The following is a 16,230-nucleotide window of genomic DNA, read 5'->3' as shown; positions in this document are numbered from 1 at the left end:
TTTTATTCTATCTCGAACACACGTACACGTACGTATTCCGCCTGCCTGGAGTGGGGTACTTGGGGAGAAAGGTTCGAGTCGTAGAATCTGAATTTTACGAGTCCCTTAAGTACGGGCCGGAAGAAAACGAAGGCCTTAAATAAATTAAGGGCGCAAGGCATGACGGGTGCGATCATACCAGCACTAATGCACTGGATCCCATCAGTACTCCGAAGTTAAGCGTGCTTGGGCGAGAGTAGTACTAGGATGGGTGACCTCCTATGAAGTCCTTGTGTTGCACCTCTCTTTTTCGGATTATTTTCTTTTTATTCTATCTCGAACACACGCACACGTACGTATTCCGCTTGCCTGGAGTGGGGTACTTGGGGAGAAAGGTTCGGGTCGTAGAATCTGAATTTTACGAGTCCCTTAAGTACGGGCCGGAAGAAAACGAAGGCCTTAAATAAAATAAGGGCGCAAGGAATAACGGGTTCGATCATACCAGCACTAATGCACCAGATCTCATTAGAACTCCGCAGTTAAGCATGCTTGGGCGAGAGTAGTACTAGGATGGGTGAGCTCCTGGGAAGTCCTCGTGTTGCACCCCTCTTTTTCGGATTATTTTCTTTTTATTCTATCTCGAACACACGCACACGTACTTATTCCGCCTGCCTAGAGTGGGGTACTTGGGGAGAAATGTTTGGGTCGTAGAATCCGAATTTTACGAGTCCCTTAAGTACGGGCCGGAAGAAAACGAAGGCCTTAAATAAATTAAAGGCGCAAGGCATGACGGGTGCGATCATACCAGCACAAATGCACCGGATCCCATCAGAACTCCGCAGTTAAGCGTGCTTGGGCGAGAGTAGTACTAGGATGGGTGACCTACTAGGAAGTCCTCGTGTTGCATCCCTCTTTTTCGGATTATTTTCTTTTTATTCTATATCGAACACACGCACACGTACGTATTCCGCCTGCCTGGAGTTGGGTACTTGGGGAGAAAGGTTCGAGTCGTAGAATCTGAATTTTACGAGTCCCTTAAGTACGGGCCGGAAGAAAACGAAGGCCTTAAATAAATTAAAGGCGCAAGGCATGACGGGTGCGATCATACCAGCACAAATGCACCGGATCCCATCAGAACTCCGCAGTTAAGCATGCTTGGGCGAGAGTAGTACTAGGATGGGTGACCTACTGGGAAGTCCTCGTGTTGCACCCTCTTTTTCGGATTATTTTCTTTTTATTCTATCTCGAACACACGCACACGTACGTATTCCGCCTGCCTGGAGTGGGTACTTGGGGAGAAAGGTTTGAGTCGTAGATTCTGAATTTTACGAGTCCCTTAAGTACGGGCCGGAAGAAAACGAAGGCCTTAAATAAATTAAGGGCGCAAGGCATGATGGGTGCGATCATACCAGCACTAATGCACTGGATCACATCAGTACTCCGAAGATAAGCGTGCTTGGGCGAGAGTAGTACTAGGATGGGTGACCTCCTGGGAAGTCCTCGTGTTGCACCCTCTTTTTCGGATTATTTTCTTTTTATTCTATCTCGAACACACGCACACGTACGTATTCCGCCTGCCTGGAGTGGGGTACTTGGGGAGAAAGGTTCGGGTCGTAGAATCCGAATTTTACGAGTCCCTTAAGTACGGGCCGGAAGAAAAAGAATGCTTTAAATAAATTAAGGGCGCAAAGAATGATGGGTGCGATCATACCGGCACTAATGCACCGGATCTTATTAGAACTCCACTGTTAAGCGTGCTTGGGCGAGAGTAGTACTAGGATGGGTGACCTCCTGGGAAGTTGTACCCCTCTTTTTCGGATTATTTTCTTTTTATTCTATCTCGAACACACGCACACGTACGTATTCCGCCTGCCTGGAGTGGGGTACTTGGGGAGAAAGGTTCGGGTCGTAGAATCCGAATTTTACGAGTCCCTTAAGTGCGGGCCGGAAGAAAACGAACGCCTTAAATAAATTAAGGGCGCAAGGCATGACGGGTGCGATCATACCAGCACTAATGCACCGGATCCCATCAGAACTCCGCAGTTAAGCGTGCTTGGGCGAGAGTAGTACTAGGATGGGTGACCTACTGGAAAGTCCTCGTGTTGCAGCTCTCTTTTTCGGATTATTTTCATTTTATTCTATCTCGAACACACGCACACGTACGTATTCCGCCTGCCTGGAGTGGGGTACTTGGGGAGAAAGGTTCGGGTCGTAGAATCCGAATTTTACGAGTCCCTTAAGTACGGGACGGAAGAAAACGAAGGCCTTAAATAAATTAAGGGCGCAAGAAATGACGGGTGCGATCATACCAGCACTAATGCACCGGATCCCAATAGAACCCCGCTGTTAAGCGTGCTTGGGAGAGAGTAGTACTAGGATGGGTGACCTCCTAGGAAGTCCTCGTGTTGCACCTCTCTTTTTCGGATTATTTTCTTTTTATTCTATCTCGAACACACGCACACGTACGTATTCCGCCTGCCTGGAGTGGGGTACTTGGGGAGAAAGGTTCGGGTCGTAGAATCGAATTTTACGAGTCCCTTAAGTACGGGCGGAAGAAAACGAAGGCCTTAAATAAATTAAGGGCGCAAGAAATGACGGGTGCGATCATACCAGGACTAATGCACTGGATGCCATCAGTACTCCGAAGTTAAGCGTGCTTGGGCGAGAGTAGTACTAGGATGTGTGACCTCCTGGGAAGTCCTCGTGTTGCACCTCTCTTTTTCGGATTATTTTCTTTTTATTCTATCTCGAACACACGCACAAGTACTTATTCCGCCTGCCTAGAGTGGGGTACTTGGTGAGAAAGGTTCGGGTCGTAGAATCTGAATTTTACGATTCCCTTAAGTACTGGCCGGAAGAAAACGAAGGCCTTAAATAAATTAAGGGCGCAAGGAATGACGGGTGCGATCATACCAGCACCAATGCATCGGATCCCATCAGAACTCCGCAGTTAAGCGTGCTTGGGCGAGAGTAGTACTAGGATGGGTGACATCCTGGGAAGTCCTCGTGTTGCACCCCTCTTTTTCGGATTATTTTCTTTTTTTCTATCTCGAACACACGCACACGTACGTATTCCGCCTGCCTGGAGTGGGGTACTTGGGGAGAAAGGTTCGGGGCGTAGAATCCGAATTTTGGGACTCCCTTAAGTACGGGCCGGAAGAAAACGAACGCCTTAAATAAATTAAGGGCGCAAGGCATGACGGGTGCGATCATACCAGCACTAATGCACCGGATCCCATCAGAACTCCGCAGTTAAGCGTGCTTGGCGAGAGTAGTACTAGGATGGGTGACCTCCTGGGAAGTCCTGTGTTGCACCTATTTTTCGGATTATTTTCTTTTTATTTATCTCGAACACACGCACACGTACGTATTCCGCCTGCCTGGAGTGGGGTACTTGGGGAGAAAGGTTCGGGCGTAGAATCCGAATTTTGCGACTCCCTTAAGTGCGGGCCGGAAGAAAACGAACGCCTTAAATAAATTAAGGGCGCAAGGCATGACGGGTGCGATCATACCAGCACTAATGCACCGGATCCCATCAGAACTCCGCAGTTAAGCGTGCTTGGGCGAGAGTAGTACTAGGATGGGTGACCTCCTGGGAAGTCCTCGTGTTGCACCCCTCTTTTTCGGATTATTTTCTTTTTATTCTATCTCGAACACACGCACACGTACGTATTCCGCCTGCCTGGAGTGGGGTACTTGGGGAGAAAGGTTCGGGTCGTAGAATCCGAATTTTACGAGTCCGTTAAGTGCCGGCCGTAAGAAAACGAACGCCTTAAATAAATTAAGGGCGCAAGGCATGACGGGTGCGATCATACCAGCACTAATGCACCGGATCCCATCAGAATCCGCAGTTAAGCGTGCTTGGGCGAGAGTAGTACTAGGATGGGTGACCTCCTGGGAAGTCCTCGTGTTGCACCCCTCTTTTTCGGATTATTTTCTTTTTATTCTATCTCGAACACGCACACGTACGTATTCCGCCTGCCTGGAGTGGGGTACTTGGGGAGAAAGGTTCGGGGCGTAGAATCCGAATTTTGTGACTCCCTTAAGTGCGGCCCGGAAGAAAACGAACGCCTTAAATAAATTAAGGGCGCAAGGCATGACGGGTGCGATCATACCAGCACTAATGCACCGGATCCCATCAGAACTCCGCAGTTAAGCGTGCTTGGACGAGAGTAGTACTAGGATGGGTGACCTCCTGGGAAGTCCTCGTGTTGCACCCCTATTTTTGGATTATTTTCTTTTTATTCTATCTCGAACACACGCACACATACGTATTCCGCCTGCCTGGAGTGGGGTACTTGGGGAGAAAGGTTCGGGTCGTAGAATCTGAATTTTACGAGTCCCTTAAGTGCGCCGAAGAAAACGAACGCCTTAAATAATTAAGGGCGCAAGGCATGACGGGTGCGATCATACCAGCACTAATGCACCGGATCCCATCAGAACTCCGCAGTTAAGCGTGCTTGGGCGAGAGTAGTACTAGGATGGGTGACCTCCTGGGAAGTCCTCGTGTTGCACCCCTCTTTTTCGGATTATTTTCTTTTTATTCTATCTCGAACACATGCACACGTACGTATTCCTCCTGCCTGGAGTGGGGTACTTGGGGAGAAAGGTTCGGGGCGTAGAATCCGAATTTTGTGACTCCCTTAAGTGCGGCCCGGAAGAAAACGAACGCCTTAAATAAATTAAGGGCGCAAGGCATGACGGGTGCGATCATACCAGCACTAATGCACCGGATCCCATCAGAACTCCGCAGTTAAGCGTGCTTGGGCGAGAGTAGTACTAGGATGGGTGACCTCCTGGGAAGTCCTCGTGTTGCACCCCTATTTTTGGATTATTTTCTTTTTATTCTATCTCGAACACACGCACACATACGTATTCCGCCTGCCTGGAGTGGGGTACTTGGGGAGAAAGGTTCGGGTCGTAGAATCCGAATTTTACGAGTCCGTTAAGTGCCGGCCGTAAGAAAACGAACGCCTTAAATTAATTAAGGGCGCAAGGCATGACGGGTGCGATCATACCAGCACTAATGCACTGGATCCCATCAGAAATCCGCAGTTAAGCGTGCTTGGGCGAGAGTAGTACTATGATGGGTGACCTCCTGGGAAGTCCTCGTGTTGCACCCCTCTTTTTCGGATTATTTTCTTTTTATTCTATCTCGAACACATGCACACGTACGTATTCCTCCTGCCTGGAGTGGGGTACTTGGGGAGAAAGGTTCGGGGCGTAGAATCCGAATTTTGTGACTCCCTTAAGTGCGGCCGGAAGAAAACGAACGCCTTAAATAAATTAAGGGCGCAAGGCATGACGGGTGCGATCATACCAGCACTAATGCACCGGATCCCATCAGAACTCCGCAGTTAAGCGTGCTTGGGCGAGAGTAGTACTAGGATGGGTGACCTCCTGGGAAGTCCTCGTGTTGCACCCCTATTTTTGGATTATTTTCTTTTTATTCTATCTCGAACACACGCACACATACGTATTCCGCCTGCCTGGAGTGGGGTACTTGGGGAGAAAGGTTCGGGTCGTAGAATCCGAATTTTACGACTCCCTTAAGTTCGGGCCGGAAGAAAACGAACGCCTTAAATAAATTAAGGGCGCAAGGCATGACGGGTGCGATCATACCAGCACTAATGCACCGGATCCCATCAGAACTCCGCAGTTAAGCGTGCTTGGGCGAGAGTAGTACTAGGATGGGTGACCTCCTGGGAAGTCCTCGTGTTGCACCCCTCTTTTTCGGATTATTTTCTTTTTATTCTATCTCGAACACACGCACACGTACGTATTCCGCCTGCCTGGAGTGGGGTACTTGGGGAGAAAGGTTCGGGTCGTAGAATCCGAATTTTACTCCCTTAAGTGCGGCCGGAAGAAAACGAACGCCTTAAATAAATTAAGGGCGCAAGGCATGACGGGTGCGATCATACCAGCACTAATGCACCGGATCCCATCAGAAATCCGCAGTTAAGCGTGCTTGGGCGAGAGTAGTACTAGGATGGGTGACCTCCTGGGAAGTCCTCGTGTTGCACCCCTTTTTTAGATTATTTTCTTTTTATTCTATCTCGAACACACGCACACGTACGTATTCCGCCTGCCTGGAGTGGGGTACTTGGGGAGAAAGGTTCGGGCGTAGAATCCGAATTTTGCGACTCCCTTAAGTGGGCCGGAAGAAAACGAACGCCTTAAATAAATTAAGGGCGCAAGGCATGACGGGTGCGATCATACCAGCACTAATGCACCGGATCCCATCAGAACTCCGCAGTTAAGCGTGCTTGGGCGAGAGTAGTACTAGGATGGGTGACCTCCTGGGAAGTCCTCGTGTTGCACCCTCTTTTTCGGATTATTTTCTTTTTATTCTATCTCGAACACACGCACACGTACGTATTCCGCCTGCCTGGAGTGGGGTACTTGGGGAGAAAGGTTCGGGCGTAGAATCCGAATTTTACGACTCCCTTAAGTGCGCCGGAAGAAAACGAACGCCTTAAATAAATTAAGGGCGCAAGGCATGACGGGTGCGATCATACCAGCACTAATGCACCGGATCCCATCAGAATCCGCAGTTAAGCGTGCTTGGCGAGAGTAGTACTAGGATGGGTGACCTCCTGGGAAGTCCTCGTGTTGCCCCTCTTTTTCGGATTATTTTCTTTTTATTCTATCTCGAACACACGCACACGTACGTATTCCGCCTGCCTGGAGTGGGGTACTTGGGGAGAAAGGTTCGGGTCGTAGAATCCGAATTTTACGAGTCCTTAAGTGGGCCGAAGAAAACGAACGCCTTAAATAATTAAGGGCGCAAGGCATGACGGGTGCGATCATACCAGCACTAATGCACCGGATCCCATCAGAATCCGCAGTTAAGCGTGCTTGGGCGAGAGTAGTACTAGGATGGGTGACCTCCTGGGAAGTCCTCGTGTTGCACCCTCTTTTTCGGATTATTTTCTTTTTATTCTATCTCGAACACAGCACACGTACGTATTCCTCCTGCCTGGAGTGGGGTACTTGGGGAGAAAGGTTCGGGGCGTAGAATCCGAATTTTGTGACTCCCTTAAGTGCGGCCCGGAAGAAAACGAACGCCTTAAATAAATTAAGGGCGCAAGGCATGACGGGTGCGATCATACCAGCACTAATGCACCGGATCCCATCAGAACTCCGCAGTTAAGCGTGCTTGGGCGAGAGTAGTACTAGGATGGGTGACCTCCTGGGAAGTCCTCGTGTTGCACCCCTATTTTTGGATTATTTTCTTTTTATTCTATCTCGAACACACGCACACGTACGTATTCCGCCTGCCTGGAGTGGGGTACTTGGGGAGAAAGGTTCGGGTCGTAGAATCCGAATTTTACGAGTCCGTTAAGTGCGGCCGTAAGAAAACGAACGCCTTAAATAAATTAAGGGCGCAAGGCATGACGGGTGCGATCATACCAGCACTAATGCACCGGATCCCATCAGAAATCCGCAGTTAAGCGTGCTTGGGCGAGAGTAGTACTATGATGGGTGACCTCCTGGGAAGTCCTCGTGTTGCACCCCTCTTTTTCGGATTATTTTCTTTTTATTCTATCTGAACACGCACACGTACGTATTCCTCCTGCCTGGAGTGGGGTACTTGGGGAGAAAGGTTCGGGGCGTAGAATCCGAATTTTGTGACTCCCTTAAGTGCGGCCCGGAAGAAAACGAACGCCTTAAATAAATTAAGGGCGCAAGGCATGACGGGTGCGATCATACCAGCACTAATGCACCGGATCCCATCAGAATCCGCAGTTAAGCGTCCTTGGGCGAGAGTAGTACTAGGATGGGTGACCTCCTGGGAAGTCCTCGTGTTGCACCCCTTTTTTCGGATTATTTTCTTTTTATTCTATCTCGAACACACGCACACGTACGTATTCCGCCTGCCTGGAGTGGGGTACTTGGGGAGAAAGGTTCGGGCGTAGAATCCGAATTTTGCGACTCCCTTAAGTTCGGGCCGGAAGAAAACAACGCCTTAAATAAATTAAGGGCGCAAGGCATGACGGGTGCGATCATACCAGCACTAATGCACCGGATCCCATCAGAACTTCGCAGTTAAGCGTGCTTGGGCGAGAGTAGTACTAGGATGGGTGACCTCCTGGGAAGTCCTCGTGTTGCACCCATCTTTTTCGGATTATTTTCTTTTTATTCTATCTCGAACACACGCACACGTACGTATTCCGCCTGCCTGGAGTGGGGTACTTGGGGAGAAAGGTTCGGGTCGTAGAATCCGAATTTTACGAGTCCGTTAAGTGCCCGCCGTAAGAAAACGAACGCCTTAAATAAATTAAGGGCGCAAGGCATGACGGGTGCGATCATACCAGCACTAATGCACCGGATCCCATCAGAAATCCGCAGTTAAGCGTGCTTGGGCGAGAGTAGTACTAGGATGGGTGACCTCCTGGGAAGTCCTCGTGTTGCACCCCTCTTTTTCGGATTATTTTCTTTTTATTCTATATCGAACACACACACGTACGTATTCCGCATGCCTGGAGTGGGGTACTTGGGGAGAAAGGTTCGGGGCGTAGAATCCGAATTTTGTGACTCCCTTAAGTTCGGGCCGGAAGAAAACGAACGCCTTAAATAAATTAAGGGCGCAAGGCATGACGGGTGCGATCATACCAGCACTAATGCACCGGATCCCATCAGAACTCCGCAGTTAAGCGTGCTTGGGCGAGAGTAGTACTAGGATGGGTGACCTCCTGGGAAGTCCTCGTGTTGCACCCCTCTTTTTCGGATTATTTTCTTTTTATTCTATCTCGAACACACGCACACGTACGTATTCCGCCTGCCTGGAGTGGGGTACTTGGGGAGAAAGGTTCGGGCGTAGAATCCGAATTTTGGGACTCCCTTAAGTGCGGGCCGGAAGAAAACGAACGCCTTAAATAAATTAAGGCGCACGGCATGACGGGTGCGATCATACCAGCACTAATGCACCGGATCCCATCAGAACTCCGCAGTTAAGCGTGCTTGGGCGAGAGTAGTACTAGGATGGGTGACCTCCTGGGAAGTCCTCGTGTTGCACCCCTCTTTTTCGGATTATTTTCTTTTTATTCTATCTCGAACACACGCACACGTACGTATTCCGCCTGCCTGGAGTGGGGTACTTGGGGAGAAAGGTTCGGGGCGTAGAATCCGAATTTTGCGACTCCCTTAAGTGCGGGCCGGAAGAAAACCAACGCCTTAAATAAATTAAGGGCGCAAGGCATGACGGGTGCGATCATACCAGCACTAATGCACCGGATCCCATCAGAACTCCGCAGTTAAGCGTGCTTGGGCGAGAGTAGTACTAGGATGGGTGACCTCCTGGGAAGTCCTCGTGTTGCACCCCTCTTTTTCGGATTATTTTCTTTTTATTCTATCTCGAACACAGCACACGTACGTATTCCTCCTGCCTGGAGTGGGGTACTTGGGGAGAAAGGTTCGGGGCGTAGAATCGAATTTTGACTCCCTTAAGTCGGGCCGGAAGAAAACGAACGCCTTAAATAAATTAAGGGCGCAAGGCATGACGGGTGCGATCATACCAGCACTAATGCACCGGATCCCATCAGAACTCCGCAGTTAAGCGTGCTTGGGCGAGAGTAGTACTAGGATGGGTGACCTCCTGGGAAGTCCTCGTGTTGCACCCTCTTTTTCGGATTATTTTCTTTTTATTCTATCTCGAACACACGCACACGTACGTATTCCGCCTGCCTGGAGTGGGTACTTGGGGAGAAAGGTTCGGGGCGTAGAATCCGAATTTTGCGACTCCCTTAAGTGCGGGCCGGAAGAAAACGAACGCCTTAAATAAATTAAGGGCGCAAGGCATGACGGGTGCGATCATACCAGCACTAATGCACCGGATCCCATCAGAACTCCGCAGTTAAGCGTGCTTGGGCGAGAGTAGTACTAGGATGGGTGACCTCCTGGGAAGTCCTCGTGTTGCACCCCTCTTTTTCGGATTATTTTCTTTTTATTCTATCTCGAACACACGCACACGTACGTATTCCGCCTGCCTGGAGTGGGGTACTTGGGGAGAAAGGTTCGGGGCGTAGAATCCGAATTTTGTGACTCCCTTAAGTCGGGCCGGAAGAAAACGAACGCCTTAAATAAATTAAGGGCGCAAGGCATGACGGGTGCGATCATACCAGCACTAATGCACCGGATCCCATCAGAACTTCGCAGTTAAGCGTGCTTGGGCGAGAGTAGTACTAGGATGGGTGACCTCCTGGGAAGTCCTCGTGTTGCACCCTCTTTTTCGGATTATTTTCTTTTTATTCTATCTCGAACACACGCACACGTACGTATTCCGCCTGCCTGGAGTGGGGTACTTGGGGAGAAAGGTTCGGGTCGTAGAATCCGAATTTTACGACTCCGTTAAGTGCCCGCCGAAGAAAACGAACGCCTTAAATAAATTAAGGGCGCAAGGCATGACGGGTGCGATCATACCAGCACTAATGCACCGGATCCCATCAGAATCCGCAGTTAAGCGTGCTTGGCGAGAGTAGTACTAGGATGGGTGACCTCCTGGGAAGTCCTCGTGTTGCACCCCTCTTTTTCGGATTATTTTCTTTTTATTCTATCTCGAAACACGCACACGTACGTATTCCGCCTGCCTGGAGTGGGGTACTTGGGGAGAAAGGTTCGGGTCGTAGAATCCGAATTTTACGAGTCCCTTAAGTGCGGGCCGTAAGAAAACGAACGCCTTAAATAAATTAAGGGCGCAAGGCATGACGGGTGCGATCATACCAGCACTAATGCACCGGATCCCATCAGAAATCCGCAGTTAAGCGTGCTTGGGCGAGAGTAGTACTAGGATGGGTGACCTCCTGGGAAGTCCTCGTGTTGCACCCCTCTTTTTCGGATTATTTTCTTTTTATTCTATCTCGAACACACGCACACGTACGTATTCCGCCTGCCTGGAGTGGGGTACTTGGGGAGAAAGGTTCGGGGCGTAGAATCCGAATTTTGTGACTCCCTTAAGTGCGGCCGGAAGAAAACGAACGCCTTAAATAAATTAAGGGCGCAAGGCATGACGGGTGCGATCATACCAGCACTAATGCACCGGATCCCATCAGAACTCCGCAGTTAAGCGTGCTTGGGCGAGAGTAGTACTAGGATGGGTGACCTCCTGGGAAGTCCTCGTGTTGCACCCATCTTTTTCGGATTATTTTCTTTTTATTCTATCTCGAACACACGCACACGTACGTATTCCGCCTGCCTGGAGTGGGGTACTTGGGGAGAAAGGTTCGGGTCGTAGAATCCGAATTTTACGAGTCCGTTAAGTGCGCCGTAAGAAAACGAACGCCTTAAATAATTAAGGGCGCAAGGCATGACGGGTGCGATCATACCAGCACTAATGCACCGGATCCCATCAGAATCCGCAGTTAAGCGTGCTTGGGCGAGAGTAGTACTAGGATGGGTGACCTCCTGGGAAGTCCTCGTGTTGCACCCTCTTTTTCGGATTATTTTCTTTTTATTCTATCTCGAACACATGCACACGTACGTATTCCTCCTGCCTGGAGTGGGGTACTTGGGGAGAAAGGTTCGGGGCGTAGAATCCGAATTTTGTGACTCCCTTAAGTGCGGCCCGGAAGAAAACGAACGCCTTAAATAAATTAAGGGCGCAAGGCATGACGGGTGCGATCATACCAGCACTAATGCACCGGATCCCATCAGAACTCCGCAGTTAAGCGTGCTTGGGCGAGAGTAGTACTAGGATGGGTGACCTCCTGGGAAGTCCTCGTGTTGCACCCCTTTTTTCGGATTATTTTCTTTTTATTCTATCTCGAACACACGCACACGTACGTATTCCGCCTGCCTGGAGTGGGGTACTTGGGGAGAAAGGTTCGGGCGTAGAATCCGAATTTTACGAGTCCGTTAAGTGCCGGCCGTAAGAAAACGAACGCCTTAAATTAATTAAGGGCGCAAGGCATGACGGGTGCGATCATACCAGCACTAATGCACCGGATCCCATCAGAAATCCGCAGTTAAGCGTGCTTGGGCGAGAGTAGTACTAGGATGGGTGACCTCCTGGGAAGTCCTCGTGTTGCACCCCTCTTTTTCGGATTATTTTCTTTTTATTCTATCTCGAACACATGCACACGTACGTATTCCGCCTGCCTGGAGTGGGGTACTTGGGGAGAAAGGTTCGGGGCGTAGAATCCGAATTTTGTGACTCCCTTAAGTGCGGCCCGGAAGAAAACGAACGCCTTAAATAAATTAAGGGCGCAAGGCATGACGGGTGCGATCATACCAGCACTAATGCACCGGATCCCATCAGAAATCCGCAGTTAAGCGTGCTTGGGCGAGAGTAGTACTAGGATGGGTGACCTCCTGGGAAGTCCTCGTGTTGCACCCCTTTTTTCGGATTATTTTCTTTTTATTCTATCTCGAACACACGCACACGTACGTATTCCGCCTGCCTGGAGTGGGGTACTTGGGGAGAAAGGTTCAGGGCGTAGAATCCGAATTTTGCGACTCCCTTAAGTTCGGGCCGGAAGAAAACGAACGCCTTAAATAAATTAAGGGCGCAAGGCATGACGGGTGCGATCATACCAGCACTAATGCACCGGATCCCATCAGAACTCGCAGTTAAGCGTGCTTGGGCGAGAGTAGTACTAGGATGGGTGACCTCCTGGGAAGTCCTCGTGTTGCACCCATCTTTTTCGGATTATTTTCTTTTTATTCTATCTCGAACACACGCACACGTACGTATTCCGCCTGCCTGGAGTGGGGTACTTGGGGAGAAAGGTTCGGGTCGTAGAATCCGAATTTTACGAGTCCGTTAAGTGCCGGCCGTAAGAAAACGAACGCCTTAAATAAATTAAGGGCGCAAGGCATGACGGGTGCGATCATACCAGCACTAATGCACCGGATCCCATCAGAAATCCGCAGTTAAGCGTGCTTGGGCGAGAGTAGTACTAGGATGGGTGACCTCCTGGGAAGTCCTCGTGTTGCACCCCTCTTTTTCGGATTATTTTCTTTTTATTCTATCTCGAACACACGCACACGTACGTATTCCTCCTGCCTGGAGTGGGGTACTTGGGGAGAAAGGTTCGGGGCGTAGGTGCGGGCCGGAAGAAAACGAACGCCTTAAATAAATTAAGGGCGCAAGGCATGACGGGTGCGATCATACCAGCACTAATGCACCGGATCCCATCAGAACTCCGCAGTTAAGCGTGCTTGGGCGAGAGTAGTACTAGGATGGGTGACCTCCTGGGAAGTCCTCGTGTTGCACCCCTCTTTTTCGGATTATTTTCTTTTTATTCTATCTCGAACACACGCACACGTACGTATTCCGCCTGCCTGGAGTGGGGTACTTGGGGAGAAAGGTTCGGGCGTAGAATCCGAATTTTGACTCCCTTAAGTGCGGGCCGGAAGAAAACGAACGCCTTAAATAAATTAAGGCGCAAGGCATGACGGGTGCGATCATACCAGCACTAATGCACCGGATCCCATCAGAACTCGCAGTTAAGCGTGCTTGGGCGAGAGTAGTACTAGGATGGGTGACCTCCTGGGAAGTCCTCGTGTTGCACCCCTCTTTTTCGGATTATTTTCTTTTTATTCTATCTCGAACACACGCACACGTACGTATTCCGCCTGCCTGGAGTGGGGTACTTGGGGAGAAAGGTTCGGGGCGTAGAATCCGAATTTTGCGACTCCCTTAAGTGCGGGCCGGAAGAAAACGAACGCCTTAAATAAATTAAGGGCGCAAGGCATGACGGGTGCGATCATACCAGCACTAATGCACCGGATCCCATCAGAACTCCGCAGTTAAGCGTGCTTGGGCGAGAGTAGTACTAGGATGGGTGACCTCCTGGGAAGTCCTCGTGTTGCACCCCTCTTTTTCGGATTATTTTCTTTTTATTCTATCTCGAACACACGCACACGTACGTATTCCGCCTGCCTGGAGTGGGGTACTTGGGGAGAAAGGTTCGGGGCGTAGAATCCGAATTTTGACTCCCTTAAGTCGGGCCGGAAGAAAACGAACGCCTTAAATAAATTAAGGGCGCAAGGCATGACGGGTGCGATCATACCAGCACTAATGCACCGGATCCATCAGAACTCCGCAGTTAAGCGTGCTTGGGCGAGAGTAGTACTAGGATGGGTGACCTCCTGGGAAGTCCTCGTGTTGCACCCATCTTTTTCGGATTATTTTCTTTTTATTCTATCTCGAACACACGCACACGTACGTATTCCGCCTGCCTGGAGTGGGGTACTTGGGGAGAAAGGTTCGGGTCGTAGAATCCGAATTTTACGAGTCCGTTAAGTGCCCGCCGTAAGAAAACGAACGCCTTAAATAAATTAAGGGCGCAAGGCATGACGGGTGCGATCATACCAGCACTAATGCACCGGATCCCATCAGAATCCGCAGTTAAGCGTGCTTGGGCGAGAGTAGTACTAGGATGGGTGACCTCCTGGGAAGTCCTCGTGTTGCACCCCTCTTTTTCGGATTATTTTCTTTTTATTCTATCTCGAACACACGCACACGTACGTATTCCGCCTGCCTGGAGTGGGGTACTTGGGGAGAAAGGTTCGGGGCGTAGAATCCGAATTTTGTGACTCCCTTAAGTCGGGCCGGAAGAAAACGAACGCCTTAAATAAATTAAGGGCGCAAGGCATGACGGGTGCGATCATACCAGCACTAATGCACCGGATCCCATCAGAACTCCGCAGTTAAGCGTGCTTGGGCGAGAGTAGTACTAGGATGGGTGACCTCCTGGGAAGTCCTCGTGTTGCACCCCTCTTTTTCGGATTATTTTCTTTTTATTCTATCTCGAACACACGCACACGTACGTATTCCGCCTGCCTGGAGTGGGGTACTTGGGGAGAAAGGTTCGGGGCGTAGAATCCGAATTTTGGACTCCCTTAAGTGCGGGCCGGAAGAAAACGAACGCCTTAAATAAATTAAGGGCGCAAGGCATGACGGGTGCGATCATACCAGCACTAATGCACCGGATCCCATCAGAACTTCGCAGTTAAGCGTGCTTGGGCGAGAGTAGTACTAGGATGGGTGACCTCCTGGGAAGTCCTCGTGTTGCACCCCTCTTTTTCGGATTATTTTCTTTTTATTCTATCTCGAACACACGCACACGTACGTATTCCGCCTGCCTGGAGTGGGGTACTTGGGGAGAAAGGTTCGGGGCGTAGAATCCGAATTTTGCGACTCCCTTAAGTGCGGGCCGGAAGAAAAAACGCCTTAAATAAATTAAGGGCGCAAGGCATGACGGGTGCGATCATACCAGCACTAATGCACCGGATCCCATCAGAACTCCGCAGTTAAGCGTGCTTGGGCGAGAGTAGTACTAGGATGGGTGACCTCCTGGGAAGTCCTCGTGTTGCACCCCTCTTTTTCGGATTATTTTCTTTTTATTCTATCTCGAACACACGCACACGTACGTATTCCGCCTGCCTGGAGTGGGGTACTTGGGGAGAAAGGTTCGGGCGTAGAATCCGAATTTTGACTCCCTTAAGTGCGGGCCGGAAGAAAACGAACGCCTTAAATAAATTAAGGGCGCAAGGCATGACGGGTGCGATCATACCAGCACTAATGCACCGGATCCCATCAGAACTCCGCAGTTAAGCGTGCTTGGGCGAGAGTAGTACTAGGATGGGTGACCTCCTGGGAAGTCCTCGTGTTGCACCCCTCTTTTTCGGATTATTTTCTTTTTATTCTATCTCGAACACGCACACGTACGTATTCCGCCTGCCTGGAGTGGGGTACTTGGGGAGAAAGGTTCGGGCGTAGAATCCGAATTTTGCGACTCCCTTAAGTGCGGGCCGGAAGAAAACGAACGCCTTAAATAAATTAAGGGCGCAAGGCATGACGGGTGCGATCATACCAGCACTAATGCACCGGATCCCATCAGAACTCCGCAGTTAAGCGTGCTTGGGCGAGAGTAGTACTAGGATGGGTGACCTCCTGGGAAGTCCTCGTGTTGCACCCCTCTTTTTCGGATTATTTTCTTTTTATTCTATCTCGAACACGCACACGTACGTATTCCGCCTGCCTGGAGTGGGGTACTTGGGGAGAAAGGTTCGGGCGTAGAATCCGAATTTTGACTCCCTTAAGTGCGGCCGGAAGAAAACGAACGCCTTAAATAAATTAAGGGCGCAAGGCATGACGGGTGCGATCATACCAGCACTAATGCACCGGATCCCATCAGAACTCCGCAGTTAAGCGTGCTTGGGCGAGAGTAGTACTAGGATGGGTGACCTCCTGGGAAGTCCTCGTGTTGCACCCTCTTTTTCGGATTATTTTCTTTTTATTCTATC

General features: G+C 50.0%; 53 non-coding genes and 1 pseudogene across 53 annotated transcripts; all 54 read left to right on the top strand.

Annotated features, from left to right (window-relative positions):
• Positions 1–164: 164 nt before the first annotated feature.
• Positions 165–283, top strand: LOC120168733. Its single transcript, XR_005520518.1, has one exon. It is a non-coding gene; the product is annotated as a 5S ribosomal RNA (ribosomal RNA).
• A 184-nt stretch (positions 284–467) lies between these two features.
• On the top strand, positions 468–586 carry LOC120168787. Its single transcript, XR_005520569.1, has one exon. It is a non-coding gene; the product is annotated as a 5S ribosomal RNA (ribosomal RNA).
• A 184-nt stretch (positions 587–770) lies between these two features.
• Positions 771–889, top strand: LOC120168686. Its single transcript, XR_005520473.1, has one exon. It is a non-coding gene; the product is annotated as a 5S ribosomal RNA (ribosomal RNA).
• A 184-nt stretch (positions 890–1,073) lies between these two features.
• On the top strand, positions 1,074–1,192 carry LOC120168688. The gene has a single exon (XR_005520475.1). It is a non-coding gene; the product is annotated as a 5S ribosomal RNA (ribosomal RNA).
• Positions 1,193–1,374: 182 nt separating this feature from the next.
• LOC120168717 lies at positions 1,375–1,493 on the top strand. The gene has a single exon (XR_005520503.1). It is a non-coding gene; the product is annotated as a 5S ribosomal RNA (ribosomal RNA).
• Positions 1,494–1,676: 183 nt separating this feature from the next.
• Positions 1,677–1,792, top strand: LOC120168828 (annotated as a pseudogene).
• Positions 1,793–1,971: 179 nt separating this feature from the next.
• Positions 1,972–2,090, top strand: LOC120168726. The gene has a single exon (XR_005520511.1). It is a non-coding gene; the product is annotated as a 5S ribosomal RNA (ribosomal RNA).
• Positions 2,091–2,274: 184 nt separating this feature from the next.
• On the top strand, positions 2,275–2,393 carry LOC120168806. Its single transcript, XR_005520586.1, has one exon. It is a non-coding gene; the product is annotated as a 5S ribosomal RNA (ribosomal RNA).
• Positions 2,394–2,575: 182 nt separating this feature from the next.
• On the top strand, positions 2,576–2,694 carry LOC120168799. The gene has a single exon (XR_005520580.1). It is a non-coding gene; the product is annotated as a 5S ribosomal RNA (ribosomal RNA).
• Positions 2,695–2,878: 184 nt separating this feature from the next.
• On the top strand, positions 2,879–2,997 carry LOC120168728. The gene has a single exon (XR_005520513.1). It is a non-coding gene; the product is annotated as a 5S ribosomal RNA (ribosomal RNA).
• Positions 2,998–3,180: 183 nt separating this feature from the next.
• On the top strand, positions 3,181–3,297 carry LOC120168762. The gene has a single exon (XR_005520545.1). It is a non-coding gene; the product is annotated as a 5S ribosomal RNA (ribosomal RNA).
• Positions 3,298–3,477: 180 nt separating this feature from the next.
• On the top strand, positions 3,478–3,596 carry LOC120168543. The gene has a single exon (XR_005520338.1). It is a non-coding gene; the product is annotated as a 5S ribosomal RNA (ribosomal RNA).
• A 184-nt stretch (positions 3,597–3,780) lies between these two features.
• Positions 3,781–3,898, top strand: LOC120168691. The gene has a single exon (XR_005520478.1). It is a non-coding gene; the product is annotated as a 5S ribosomal RNA (ribosomal RNA).
• Positions 3,899–4,080: 182 nt separating this feature from the next.
• LOC120168651 lies at positions 4,081–4,199 on the top strand. The gene has a single exon (XR_005520441.1). It is a non-coding gene; the product is annotated as a 5S ribosomal RNA (ribosomal RNA).
• A 179-nt stretch (positions 4,200–4,378) lies between these two features.
• On the top strand, positions 4,379–4,497 carry LOC120168542. The gene has a single exon (XR_005520337.1). It is a non-coding gene; the product is annotated as a 5S ribosomal RNA (ribosomal RNA).
• Positions 4,498–4,681: 184 nt separating this feature from the next.
• On the top strand, positions 4,682–4,800 carry LOC120168541. The gene has a single exon (XR_005520336.1). It is a non-coding gene; the product is annotated as a 5S ribosomal RNA (ribosomal RNA).
• A 183-nt stretch (positions 4,801–4,983) lies between these two features.
• On the top strand, positions 4,984–5,102 carry LOC120168681. Its single transcript, XR_005520469.1, has one exon. It is a non-coding gene; the product is annotated as a 5S ribosomal RNA (ribosomal RNA).
• A 183-nt stretch (positions 5,103–5,285) lies between these two features.
• On the top strand, positions 5,286–5,404 carry LOC120168540. Its single transcript, XR_005520335.1, has one exon. It is a non-coding gene; the product is annotated as a 5S ribosomal RNA (ribosomal RNA).
• A 183-nt stretch (positions 5,405–5,587) lies between these two features.
• LOC120168538 lies at positions 5,588–5,706 on the top strand. Its single transcript, XR_005520334.1, has one exon. It is a non-coding gene; the product is annotated as a 5S ribosomal RNA (ribosomal RNA).
• A 180-nt stretch (positions 5,707–5,886) lies between these two features.
• On the top strand, positions 5,887–6,005 carry LOC120168667. The gene has a single exon (XR_005520456.1). It is a non-coding gene; the product is annotated as a 5S ribosomal RNA (ribosomal RNA).
• A 179-nt stretch (positions 6,006–6,184) lies between these two features.
• Positions 6,185–6,303, top strand: LOC120168642. The gene has a single exon (XR_005520432.1). It is a non-coding gene; the product is annotated as a 5S ribosomal RNA (ribosomal RNA).
• Positions 6,304–6,483: 180 nt separating this feature from the next.
• Positions 6,484–6,600, top strand: LOC120168800. Its single transcript, XR_005520581.1, has one exon. It is a non-coding gene; the product is annotated as a 5S ribosomal RNA (ribosomal RNA).
• Positions 6,601–6,777: 177 nt separating this feature from the next.
• Positions 6,778–6,895, top strand: LOC120168696. Its single transcript, XR_005520483.1, has one exon. It is a non-coding gene; the product is annotated as a 5S ribosomal RNA (ribosomal RNA).
• A 182-nt stretch (positions 6,896–7,077) lies between these two features.
• LOC120168537 lies at positions 7,078–7,196 on the top strand. Its single transcript, XR_005520333.1, has one exon. It is a non-coding gene; the product is annotated as a 5S ribosomal RNA (ribosomal RNA).
• Positions 7,197–7,378: 182 nt separating this feature from the next.
• Positions 7,379–7,497, top strand: LOC120168672. The gene has a single exon (XR_005520460.1). It is a non-coding gene; the product is annotated as a 5S ribosomal RNA (ribosomal RNA).
• A 181-nt stretch (positions 7,498–7,678) lies between these two features.
• On the top strand, positions 7,679–7,796 carry LOC120168736. Its single transcript, XR_005520521.1, has one exon. It is a non-coding gene; the product is annotated as a 5S ribosomal RNA (ribosomal RNA).
• Positions 7,797–7,977: 181 nt separating this feature from the next.
• LOC120168669 lies at positions 7,978–8,096 on the top strand. The gene has a single exon (XR_005520458.1). It is a non-coding gene; the product is annotated as a 5S ribosomal RNA (ribosomal RNA).
• Positions 8,097–8,280: 184 nt separating this feature from the next.
• LOC120168666 lies at positions 8,281–8,399 on the top strand. Its single transcript, XR_005520455.1, has one exon. It is a non-coding gene; the product is annotated as a 5S ribosomal RNA (ribosomal RNA).
• A 182-nt stretch (positions 8,400–8,581) lies between these two features.
• Positions 8,582–8,700, top strand: LOC120168536. The gene has a single exon (XR_005520332.1). It is a non-coding gene; the product is annotated as a 5S ribosomal RNA (ribosomal RNA).
• Positions 8,701–8,882: 182 nt separating this feature from the next.
• LOC120168534 lies at positions 8,883–9,001 on the top strand. Its single transcript, XR_005520330.1, has one exon. It is a non-coding gene; the product is annotated as a 5S ribosomal RNA (ribosomal RNA).
• A 184-nt stretch (positions 9,002–9,185) lies between these two features.
• Positions 9,186–9,304, top strand: LOC120168533. The gene has a single exon (XR_005520329.1). It is a non-coding gene; the product is annotated as a 5S ribosomal RNA (ribosomal RNA).
• Positions 9,305–9,483: 179 nt separating this feature from the next.
• On the top strand, positions 9,484–9,602 carry LOC120168640. The gene has a single exon (XR_005520430.1). It is a non-coding gene; the product is annotated as a 5S ribosomal RNA (ribosomal RNA).
• Positions 9,603–9,784: 182 nt separating this feature from the next.
• LOC120168532 lies at positions 9,785–9,903 on the top strand. Its single transcript, XR_005520327.1, has one exon. It is a non-coding gene; the product is annotated as a 5S ribosomal RNA (ribosomal RNA).
• A 183-nt stretch (positions 9,904–10,086) lies between these two features.
• On the top strand, positions 10,087–10,205 carry LOC120168660. The gene has a single exon (XR_005520449.1). It is a non-coding gene; the product is annotated as a 5S ribosomal RNA (ribosomal RNA).
• Positions 10,206–10,387: 182 nt separating this feature from the next.
• On the top strand, positions 10,388–10,504 carry LOC120168765. Its single transcript, XR_005520548.1, has one exon. It is a non-coding gene; the product is annotated as a 5S ribosomal RNA (ribosomal RNA).
• A 183-nt stretch (positions 10,505–10,687) lies between these two features.
• On the top strand, positions 10,688–10,806 carry LOC120168665. Its single transcript, XR_005520454.1, has one exon. It is a non-coding gene; the product is annotated as a 5S ribosomal RNA (ribosomal RNA).
• Positions 10,807–10,989: 183 nt separating this feature from the next.
• LOC120168644 lies at positions 10,990–11,108 on the top strand. Its single transcript, XR_005520434.1, has one exon. It is a non-coding gene; the product is annotated as a 5S ribosomal RNA (ribosomal RNA).
• A 181-nt stretch (positions 11,109–11,289) lies between these two features.
• On the top strand, positions 11,290–11,407 carry LOC120168695. Its single transcript, XR_005520482.1, has one exon. It is a non-coding gene; the product is annotated as a 5S ribosomal RNA (ribosomal RNA).
• Positions 11,408–11,590: 183 nt separating this feature from the next.
• Positions 11,591–11,709, top strand: LOC120168531. The gene has a single exon (XR_005520326.1). It is a non-coding gene; the product is annotated as a 5S ribosomal RNA (ribosomal RNA).
• Positions 11,710–11,891: 182 nt separating this feature from the next.
• LOC120168663 lies at positions 11,892–12,010 on the top strand. Its single transcript, XR_005520452.1, has one exon. It is a non-coding gene; the product is annotated as a 5S ribosomal RNA (ribosomal RNA).
• Positions 12,011–12,194: 184 nt separating this feature from the next.
• On the top strand, positions 12,195–12,313 carry LOC120168662. The gene has a single exon (XR_005520451.1). It is a non-coding gene; the product is annotated as a 5S ribosomal RNA (ribosomal RNA).
• Positions 12,314–12,496: 183 nt separating this feature from the next.
• On the top strand, positions 12,497–12,614 carry LOC120168730. The gene has a single exon (XR_005520515.1). It is a non-coding gene; the product is annotated as a 5S ribosomal RNA (ribosomal RNA).
• Positions 12,615–12,798: 184 nt separating this feature from the next.
• LOC120168661 lies at positions 12,799–12,917 on the top strand. Its single transcript, XR_005520450.1, has one exon. It is a non-coding gene; the product is annotated as a 5S ribosomal RNA (ribosomal RNA).
• A 159-nt stretch (positions 12,918–13,076) lies between these two features.
• On the top strand, positions 13,077–13,195 carry LOC120168530. Its single transcript, XR_005520325.1, has one exon. It is a non-coding gene; the product is annotated as a 5S ribosomal RNA (ribosomal RNA).
• A 180-nt stretch (positions 13,196–13,375) lies between these two features.
• On the top strand, positions 13,376–13,493 carry LOC120168714. Its single transcript, XR_005520500.1, has one exon. It is a non-coding gene; the product is annotated as a 5S ribosomal RNA (ribosomal RNA).
• Positions 13,494–13,677: 184 nt separating this feature from the next.
• On the top strand, positions 13,678–13,796 carry LOC120168529. Its single transcript, XR_005520324.1, has one exon. It is a non-coding gene; the product is annotated as a 5S ribosomal RNA (ribosomal RNA).
• A 181-nt stretch (positions 13,797–13,977) lies between these two features.
• On the top strand, positions 13,978–14,095 carry LOC120168707. The gene has a single exon (XR_005520493.1). It is a non-coding gene; the product is annotated as a 5S ribosomal RNA (ribosomal RNA).
• A 184-nt stretch (positions 14,096–14,279) lies between these two features.
• On the top strand, positions 14,280–14,397 carry LOC120168690. Its single transcript, XR_005520477.1, has one exon. It is a non-coding gene; the product is annotated as a 5S ribosomal RNA (ribosomal RNA).
• A 183-nt stretch (positions 14,398–14,580) lies between these two features.
• Positions 14,581–14,699, top strand: LOC120168527. Its single transcript, XR_005520323.1, has one exon. It is a non-coding gene; the product is annotated as a 5S ribosomal RNA (ribosomal RNA).
• A 183-nt stretch (positions 14,700–14,882) lies between these two features.
• LOC120168656 lies at positions 14,883–15,001 on the top strand. The gene has a single exon (XR_005520445.1). It is a non-coding gene; the product is annotated as a 5S ribosomal RNA (ribosomal RNA).
• Positions 15,002–15,183: 182 nt separating this feature from the next.
• On the top strand, positions 15,184–15,302 carry LOC120168526. Its single transcript, XR_005520322.1, has one exon. It is a non-coding gene; the product is annotated as a 5S ribosomal RNA (ribosomal RNA).
• Positions 15,303–15,483: 181 nt separating this feature from the next.
• LOC120168525 lies at positions 15,484–15,602 on the top strand. Its single transcript, XR_005520321.1, has one exon. It is a non-coding gene; the product is annotated as a 5S ribosomal RNA (ribosomal RNA).
• A 181-nt stretch (positions 15,603–15,783) lies between these two features.
• LOC120168524 lies at positions 15,784–15,902 on the top strand. Its single transcript, XR_005520320.1, has one exon. It is a non-coding gene; the product is annotated as a 5S ribosomal RNA (ribosomal RNA).
• Positions 15,903–16,080: 178 nt separating this feature from the next.
• Positions 16,081–16,199, top strand: LOC120168638. Its single transcript, XR_005520429.1, has one exon. It is a non-coding gene; the product is annotated as a 5S ribosomal RNA (ribosomal RNA).
• Positions 16,200–16,230: the final 31 nt, after the last annotated feature.

The sequence above is a fragment of the Hibiscus syriacus genome, unplaced genomic scaffold, assembly GCF_006381635.1.
Source record: "Hibiscus syriacus cultivar Baekdansim isolate YM2019G1 unplaced genomic scaffold, ASM638163v2 tig00111720_pilon, whole genome shotgun sequence".
NCBI lineage: Eukaryota > Viridiplantae > Streptophyta > Magnoliopsida > Malvales > Malvaceae > Hibiscus > Hibiscus syriacus.
Note: the sequence above shows the minus strand (reverse complement) of the source record. Positions and strands in the feature narration are given on the sequence as shown.